Source organism: Vulpes lagopus, chromosome X, assembly GCF_018345385.1.
Source record: "Vulpes lagopus strain Blue_001 chromosome X, ASM1834538v1, whole genome shotgun sequence".
NCBI lineage: Eukaryota > Metazoa > Chordata > Mammalia > Carnivora > Canidae > Vulpes > Vulpes lagopus.
In genome coordinates this window covers 98,725,538-98,735,793 of record NC_054848.1, presented here as the reverse complement: position 1 = coordinate 98,735,793, position 10,256 = coordinate 98,725,538, and the positions used below count along the sequence as shown (strand labels likewise).

The following is a 10,256-nucleotide window of genomic DNA, read 5'->3' as shown; positions in this document are numbered from 1 at the left end:
AGAGAATACACACTTGGAAGATTGAAATCTATGTATACTTTTAATGTCCACATAGTTGTTGACAGGCAGCATGTCCAAAAAGCTGGTGAATGGGATTTTGTCACAGTTTTTTTGTTGTTTTGTTTACATTTCAATTTTTTATTTAAATTCTTTTGCATTACTTAAGTCTTTCAAAGGTTTAAGGTGATACTACACAAACTTCTGTCATATGCAACTAGTCTAGCATCCAAACATTATGCACAATACCTTGGTAAGAGCAGAGCACTGCATCCACTCCTACCATGGCCCTGCTCATTTGTGTATATTTGGAGCATATGGAGGAGTGTGAATAGTATTGGAAAGAGGAAGGAAGTGGAAACATCCTGAGTTCCTGGCTGGGAGATGAGCCAAAGTTGTGCAAACAAGCCTGAACATGTCATTGGTGAGAACCCAACCATTGTTGATGTTCTTTAATAGGAACATCTGGTGGAACCTCATTATAGAGTTTTCATCAGCTTTGAACTGGCCCACAATCATGCTGATGATGCAGCTATCTGGTGTGGGATGATGGTCCTGCACAGTGATGCTCTGCTGGATTTTCTGGAATGGAGTTCTAGACCACTTCACAATGACAGCTTTATCCTGGAACTGCTGTCCTTCACAGGATGGAAGGCAGGATGACGTAAGGCAGGATGCGTCAATATAAATTGTCCCTAGGTGGGTTCTGTCATTATCAAGTAACTGGTGGTAATGTTGAATGAAGCTGGATTCAGTCTGCTTCCAAATTGGCTTGTCTCCCACTCTGGAGAATCACTGGGTCTCATTGAGACCTGAGAGGCTGAAACAATCTCTTGATCTTTTTAATTCTCTCCTGGAACACTGATTAGATAACACTTGATTAGATTTTTCTATATTATCCTCCACATTGTTTGGATTTCTCTTTAATATCTACTGTTTCTTTAATGATCTATGCTGTAATCCAACTAAGTTCCTCAGACTATGTTCTATTTCACTGTCTTTTTAAATTTATGTTTTTATTTCTCTCAAGTTCTTTATTCAAATGACTGTATTTTTATTTCAAAACTTACTATTTGATTATTTGTCATTTTTTCTGTGGTGTCCTGAACTTGCCTTAATGGTATCTAGTCTTTCCTTTAACTTGATCACCTTAAAAAAACTTACTTTAAATACTCTTTCAATTTTTCTATTATCTATATAGTTTACAACGTGTTACTTCTTATGTTTTTATTTTTTACTTGCTCACTCTCTCATGGTGGTTTGCTTCCTTTTGTGGTATGAAATTTTAACTGTAATCTCATTTTCAAAGTAAATTTTTTTTTTTAATTTTTATTCATTTATGATAATCACACACAGAGAGATAGAGAGAGAGGCAGAGACACAGGCAGAGGGAGAAGCAGGCTCCATGCACCAGGAGCCCGACGTGGGACTCGATCCCGGGTCTCCAGGATCGCGCCCCGGGCCAAAGGCAGGCGCCAAACCGCTGCGCCACCCAGGGATCCCTCAAAGTAAATTTTTAAAAATATTTTCTTTATTTATTTGAGAGAAAGAGAGCACAAGCAGGGAGAGCGTCAGAGGAAGTGGGAGAAGCAGACTCCCCGCTGAGCAGCAAGTCCAACTCAGGGCTCAATTCCAGGAGCCCAGGATCATGACATGAGCGAAAGGCAGACACTTAACCACCTGAGCTACCCAGGCACCCCAGAGAGTGATTATTTCTGCAGGGATTCTTCTATGCCATGGATTGTGCAGACTTCCTTTAAGCAGTTTCATATTTATTTCTGTGGAGTGTCTATGGGTCTCAATGTTTCCAAAGCTTCTTTTATAGTAACTTATTGGATTGAGATTTTCATTATCCTTGTACCATATGAATTATACATTTTTTTTTTCTGCATCTGGCAGTGGCTTGGGATTCTGATTCCTTGCAGTGAATCTTTTTCATAACACTTTCAAGATAACCAACTTTCTTACTGAGTCTCTCGGCCAATGGAGATGTTTTATTTTTATTTTTTTTAATTAATTTTTATTGGTGTTCAATTTACCAACATACAGAAAAACACCCAGTGCTCATCCCGTCAAGTGTCCACCTCAGTGCCCGTCACCCATTCCCCTCCAACACCCGCCCTCCTCCCCTTCCACCACCCCTAGTTCGTTTCCCCGAGTTAGGAGTCTTTATGTTCTGTCTCCCTTCCTGATATTTCCCAACATTTCTTCTCCCTTCCTTTATATTCCCTTTCACTATTATTCATATTCCCCAAATGAATGAGAACATACACTGTTTGTCCTTCTCCGATTGACTTATTTCACTCAGCATAATACCCTCCAGTTCCATCCACGTTGAAGCAAATAGTGGCTATTTGTCATTTCTAATTGCTGAGTAATATTCCATTGTATACATAAACCACATCTTCTTTATCCATTCATCTTTCGATGGACACCGAGGCTCCTTCCACAGTTTGGCTATTGTGGCCATTGCTGATAGAAACATCGGGGTGCAGGTGTCCCGACGTTTCATTGCATCTGAATCTTTGGGGTAAATCCCCAACAGTGCAATTGCTGGGTCGTAGGGCAGGTCTATTTTTAACTCTTTGAGGAACCTCCACACAGTTTTCCAGAGTGGCTGCACCAGTTCACATTCCCACCAACAGTGTAAGAGGGTTCCCTTTTCTCCGCATCCTCTCCAACATTTGTGGTTTCCTGCCTTGTTAATTTTCCCCATTCTCACTGGTGTGAGGTGGTATCTCATTGTGGTTTTGATTTGTATTTCCCTGATGGCAAGTGATGCAGAGCATTTTCTCATGTGCTTGTTGGCCATGTCCATGTCTTCCTCTGTGAGATTTCTCTTCATGTCTTTTGCCCATTTCATGATTGGATTGTTTGTTTCTTTGGTGTTGAGTTTAAGAAGTTCTTTATAGATCTTGGAAACTAGCCCTTTATCTGATATGTCATTTGCAAATATCTTCTCCCATTCTGTAGGTTGTCTTTTAGTTTTGTTGACTGTATCCTTTGCTGTGCAAAAGCTTCTTATCTTGATGAAGTCCCAATAGTTCATTTTTGCTTTGTTTCTTTTGCCTTTGGAGATGTTTTAATGACTGTTTTACAGAAATGTGAACACCTAGGTTTTTGCAGAGTTTAGTTCCAGTTGTCAGCCATTCAGAAATCCTAAACCTTGCCTCTTATTTATGTAAGTATTGAAAGAGCAATGTCTGTACAATAATCCTGGATCATAAACCATCTATCTTAATACTGGGCCACCTTTTCTGCTGAGAACCCACCCCTTCACAGAGCTTAACATTTACTTGTGTGACTTCTAGTCACCCATCTCTCATTTTAAAATTCCTTCCTCAGAGAAGCTTTCCTGGATTCTCAAATTAACTTTCTTCCCACTGTTGTACACTTGAATAGTATGCTGCACTTTTACTCTATGGTATATTCTATAATCTGAGTTTATAGACCAGTGGTTATTAATATAAACAACATCTAATAAAGAATTGTAGTCTTTAGGGGAGGAGATAAATCCATATATTCTATCCAAAACAACTCTAATTAAATTCTGCTATCCTCTTAGAATATCTACTACTTATAAATTCCTAGAATTTTATTGGTTTCTAAGCCAACATAATTTACCTTATAATCATGCAATTCTACTTAAACATGTTGGTCTCTTGATCTCTTCCCCATAATATAGGCAGTTCTACACAGTCAGCACGCAGCCAACATATAAATTACTGGAGTGGTACACAATTCCTTGTGAATGTAGGAAGTGTGGTTCTTAAGCCATTCTGGTTGCTTCTTTCTTGATACACATTTAATGATTTCCTTTTCTATGTCTATATCCGGAGAAGAAATATTTACAAACATCCACACTGATAATATGTATCTCATCATGTATTTTTAAATTTTTTAAAATTCATACTTTTATTCCCGAATAGAAGGTCAGCTCTATGAGGGTAAAGAATGTTGTCTACTTTTGTTCATCATTATATCTCCAGCTCACAGCATTATATTTTATACGTGTATTCTGCTAAATAAATATTTGTTGAATAAATGAATGGTGGGCAAAAATCAATGAAATCATCATATTTCGGCAGCAATCCTGACAGGTAAATTATTAAGTGGAAATTTGTAAAGTGGGGTGTGGAAGTTTAGAAAGGGATGAAGAGGAAAAGTAATTGTGAACATGGGTGAGTAAAGAATCAGGACAATAAATCATAATGTATAAGCTTTTATCTCTGAGTTGAAGAGCTCGTAGTTTCCTTCACTTTTTATCATGTATTACCTAAATCAAGATACAATATTCTGAATGAATAAAAACAGCCAGCCTTTGAAATACATATATCACACCACTTATATTCTTTAAATGGTTCTTGAAATGCAACTTGCATTATTTTCCAATAAATTGTGGCTCCTAACTCATTCACAATCTTATGTTCAGTGAAAGAGAGTGTTCCCCAAAATCCCCATTCCTTGGTTCTTCTGGTTAAACAGGAAAAAGCATTCCTTGGTTCTTTTGGTTAAACATAATTTTTATTCTCTTTTACTTGTTATTTCTCAGAATGAGATGGGGTTCAATGCAATCATATATCATTCATTTGTATTAACCAAACTATTAATTAACAATCTCAAATATATTTAACATAACCAAAATAATTCAGCTTTGTTTTCTTGTATAATTATTTCATTTTCCTTCTCGGGGTCCAGAATCTTGTTTTCCCTTTTTTCAGTCTTATATCTTTATGCTTTATATTTGTTTTAAAATAATGAGGTTTAATTTTCCCCACTCTTGGTGTACTGAATTTGTCTAATGGTTATCATGAGTACATTTTTTAAACCATAAATCAATTGCTGTGAATTTAAGTGTAAAATTATTAATATTGGATTATTACCATCATTACTGTATAGGTGCATGATTGCCTGATGTTCTATGATATATCATACCTTCAAATGGAATTTTATCCTTATGTACTGCTTTCCAACAGCACTGAATTAGAGCAAGCAAAGTTTGTGCTCATTTTCTTTGCCTCTTTGCTAGCTGGATCTTTCAAACTCTCTTTTTCCTTTGGCCAATGTGGTTAGTTTAAATGTATATCTATCTGTTTTCATACATCTATAAATATATATGCATATTTATAAAGTAATAACAATGTCATCTATATAAAGACTTATAGTCAATGCTTCTGCAAACATTGTAATTTATATAGAATTTTGAATTTATATTTCATTGAAATGGATAGAGGTTTTTGAATGTTGGTTGTTAGGTTTAGTTTTTTTTAAATCTTGTCACTTACTTTCTGTGTGTTGTTGAGACAGAAGTCCTTTCATTGATTGCTTCTCATTTTCCTTGCTAATGGCCTCCATCAGACAGACAGGCTCCAAGCTAATTATCAGAGATTTCTTCTTGACTGCTCATTTCCTTAAACTCTGCAGGAAGGAAACTCATGAACACTTAATGAAATTCAAGTATATACAAGATAATAAATAATAGTAAACATACTATAGATATTTGAATAGATTAGAGACATAATACACCAATCTGTACATCATAACTGGTAAAAAGACAATAACCATAAAAGTAGTTGGGATAATACTTATGATGCAATTGAATGGAGTTACCAAAGGTTCTTCCATCCAACAAAATCCCGAAATTTTGCACTTCATAGGCTACTGATCCAAAAACCTATTTGAACTGGCCCTCTCTATATCTATCTATCTATCTATCTATCTATCTATCTATCTATCTATCATCTATCTATCTATCATCTATCTTTATCATTATCATTTATCTATCTTTATGGATAATAAAGGAATTGTATTTATGATTTGAAGAAATGGGTTTTTTATTACACCGTTTCAAAGAACTTTACAATGTACTTTTATTTATACAATATTATGAATACAAAACTTTCCTTTTTAAGAATATTTTTCTTCAAAAAAAAAGAATATTTTTCTTCCCTTCAAGACATCTGTCTTATTATATTTTCAATCTTGTATGCTATATGGAACAGTACTAATTATATACAACCAATGATGAAAGCCAATGATGAAAATCTTCTGAAATTAGATACTCAAGATCTTTTATCCAAAACCTGCACACAATTCTAGATTTGCCCTTCAGCTCTGCAATGGGGGCCTTTTCTGGATGAAGTAGTTATCAGAATATCCCTAAATAACCTTCTATCATTATGTCTGAAGAAGCATTTTCTTAAAATGAGATAGCTTTATGAACCTACATAGTAAGGTGGAAAGCCCTCATAAATTCTATGATAGTAGTACAGACAGAAATTACAATACTTCAGTTACTATCAGGAAGCAATTGGAAATCGTAAATTAATCTCCCTGACAATCCTGTTATGGGAAGAGACAGTTTTCATTTGAAGTACTTGCTGACAAGGCTGCAACTTTATTAATATAAAACATGTCATTTAGCTTTAGGCCCTACATTTTGGCAGCTGAACAAAACACAAAAGAGTTTACAACTGTCTTTCATTGTTGTATTGAGGTACTCCTCTAGCACATTTGAGGCTTCTAGTATGTGCACAAAATGCTATGCTAGATAGAATATGTGAAGGCTATCAAAGAAATCATAGGTATGACCCTTGCTGTAAAGTTGAGGAAGAAAGATGCAGTTTCAAAAAGAAAAAAAAATTGAAGAAAATTATCTAGCAGTATGCCAAGTGTAAAACAAATGAAAACTAAATATAAACTGTCTTTGTATAGGAACAAATGTGTTGATTGTGCAGAAATAAGGCCAGACATTTGTGTGATTTTTCAGGTATACACATATTTTTCTGTGTCTATTTTACTCTAGCTTTTCTGATTTATACAGCATATCACACAGGAAATCCATGATAAATCAGAAAAGAAGGTAGGTAAGTCATCTTGTCATCAATTCATACCACTTGGGCTCTGCAGCATCTTTCATCTTAGTCATCCTTTTTCAAATCTCAAGGCCAAACTTACCTCTCTGTTAGTGAAGATAGTTCCCCTAGTTTCTCTTTAAAAGCTGGACAAATTTTGCCTCTGTTTTTCATCTTCATTCTATTCTTCCAAAAGCCTTCTCCCTTAATTATATTTAAAACTATGGGAAACTGTTTTCTGAGCCTGGCTTTCCAGAATGAAAGTCACATTCTGCTTTAATTCAAACACTGTTGAGACATAACCATAATCTCATTTTCTATATAAACCAAGGTTCTCTTGAGACAGATACATTTTGTTTTATTTTCCCCTATTTATTTTTGAAATATTAAAATGGCAGAAGAATCCTTTTTCGATAGAAAGTTGGAATGTTCCACAAAAGAACTGGCCAGTGATATTTCCTTCCCCTGTCCCTCAGCACGAGCACATAGCTACCTGTGGGAAGCAGATCAGCACAGATACTATTTAAATTGCTTACACCAAGTGATGCCCCCCACACTCCAGTGGAATTGCCCACCCAATCACACTTGCCTCAGTCCTAGTACACCATGCTCCCTCAACCAGAAGACGGGCCCAAAACTCTGTTCACATTGTGTCTCTCAATGTAGGTTGGCAGAGCCTTAGTTCCAGCAGCAGTGGCAAAAGTTGTCATTTAACAGCCTGAGGAGAGGACACCTACTTAAAATGAGCCACATTCAGGCCAGGAACCAAACACTGCACAGGATTGATGAGAGCCTCTGTTTATGCCTGTTCTGAAGGATAAAGCAGCCATGATAAAACAGTAGATCACATGTAGCACATACTGGAGACACTCCTGTAAGGGCTAGGCCTTGGGAAACAGGGGACACTATTTGGCAGGACACTATAGGACTTCTTCTTTATAAGGCCATCTAACTTAGGAATGGGAGATGTAGCTGACTTTGTAACACAAAGAAACAGGCACAAAGACTTACACAGAGTGAAAATACAGAGAAATGCATCCCAACTGAAATAACAGGACAAGTCCAAAGACAGAGATCTAAGGAAAACAGAAGTAAGTAATATGACTAATAAATAATTTAAAGTAATGATCATAAGGAGAAAAGAGTGAAACCCATGAGACCTTGTTTTAAAGAATAACATAGCAGATAAAAGAACTCAATAAACGAAATGAGAAACATACCTGATGGAATGAACGGTAGGCCAGAAGACACAGAGGGACAAATTAATGACCTAGAAGACATAGTAATGGAAAGTCATCAAGCTGAACAAAAGAGCAGAAAAATAATGAAAAAAGGGAATGAACCTAGGGGTCTCAGTGACTTCACCAAACATGATAAATTTTATATTATAGATGCCCCGGGAGAAGAGAGGAACAGAGGAGAGAAAGTGTATTTGAAGAAGTAATAGCTAAAGCATCCTTATGCTGGGAAAGAAAAAGATATACCTATTCAGGAGCCACACAGAACTCACATTTAAATTAAAAAAACAAACAAAACAACAACAAAAACATATACTAAGCCAAGATATTGTAATTAAGTTGGGAAAATATAGTGATAATTAAAAAATAAAATAAAAGCAGCAAGACATAAAAGACAGTAACTTACAAGAGAAAACTGATAAAGCTATCAGGTGATTTTCCAAGGCAGAAGGGAGTGTCATGACATATTCAAAGTTCTAAATGTTAAAATTCTGCATCCAAGAATATCCAGTAATGCTATAATTCAGAATAGAATGAGAGGTAACAAAAATTATCAGACAAATGAATACTAAAGGAGTTTATGACCACTAAACTATCCCTGCCAGAAAATTTAAAGGGGACAATTTGAGTGGAAAGGAAAGAACGAAAGGGACAGTATCAAGGTGGGAAACACAAAAGTGGTAAAGATGAATATTTCTATAAAAAGTCAAGAAACTCACAAAGAAGATTAAAACTATAATAGCGTATACCTAAAACATGGAGAGAGAGAGAGAGAAGGGAAAAGAATGGGTTGAAACTTAAATGACAATCAACTTCATATAGACTTCTATATACAGAAGAGATTATATACAAACCTAGTGGTAACTATATATCAAAGCCACTAATAAATATGCAAAATTAAAGAGGAAAAATCCAAACATATCATGAAAGAAAAACAGCAAGCCATGAAAGAGCAAAAGACAAGAGATCAGAGAAAACCTTCAAATCTTCAATAAGAACCACAAAAGAAATAATGAAATTACAGTAAATGTATATCTATCAGTAATTACTTTGAATGTATATGTACTAAACACTCCAATCAAAAGATATAGGGTGACAGAATGGATTAAAAAAAAAAAAACGGGGATCCCTGGGTGGCGCAGCGGTTTAGCGCCTGCCTTTGGCCCAGGGCGCGATCCTGGAGACCCAGGATCGAATCCTACGTCGGGCTCCCGGTGCATGGAGCCTGCTTCTCCCTCTGCCTGTGTCTCTGCCTCTCTCTCTCTCTCTCTCTGTGACTATCATAAATAAATAAAAATTAGAAAAAAAAAAACGGAGGGAGGGGCAAGATGGCGGAAGAGTAGGGTCCCCAAGTCACCTGTCCCCACCAAATTACCTAGATAACCTTCAAATCATTCTGAAAATCTATGAATTCGGCCTGATTTAAGGAGAGAACAGCAAGAATGCTACAGTAAAAGAGTTCGTGCTTCTATCAAGGTAGGAAGACCGGGAAAAAGAAAAAAGAAACAAAAGGTCTCCAAGGGGAAGGCGCCCTGCGGGGAGCCGGGCTGAGGCCTGGGCGAGTGTCCCCAGGACAGGAGAGCCCCGTCCCGGAGGAGCAGGAGCTGCACCAACCTTCCCCGCGGAAAGGCCTCCCGGGGAATTGGAGCAGGATCCCCAGAAAGGCGGGGATGCCCTCGGGCTCCCTGGGACACTAACAGAGGAACTGCGCCCTGGGAGATGCGCCGAGCTCCCTGAAAGGCTGCAGCGTGCACACAGCTGGACCCGGGAGCAGCTCGGAGGGGCTGGGCAGAGGAAGAGGCTTGAGACCGTGGAATCACGCCCTGATCCAGGGGGAGGTGCTCAACCGCTGAGCCACTCAGGAGTCCCTTCGTTTTATTTTACATTGGTGGAAGTTAATACCTTCTAAAACACAGCCAACATGTCCACAATAGCCAAACTGTGAAAGGAGCCTCGGTGTCCATCGAAAGATGAATGGATAAAGCAGATGTGGTTGATGTATACAATGGAATATTACTCAGCCACTAGAAATGACAAATACCCACCATTTGCTTCAACGTGGATGGAACTGGAGGGTATTATGCTGAGTGAAATGAGGCAATCAGAGAAGGACAAACATTATATGGGGGTGAATGGGTGACGGGCACTAAGAGGTGCATTTGACGGG

At 37.4% G+C, this 10,256-nt stretch overlaps 1 pseudogene; it reads right to left on the bottom strand.

The window, feature by feature from the left end:
- Nucleotides 1–214: 214 nt before the first annotated feature.
- LOC121482659 lies at nt 215–7,025 on the bottom strand (annotated as a pseudogene).
- Between the last annotated feature and the right edge of the window lie 3,231 nt (nt 7,026–10,256).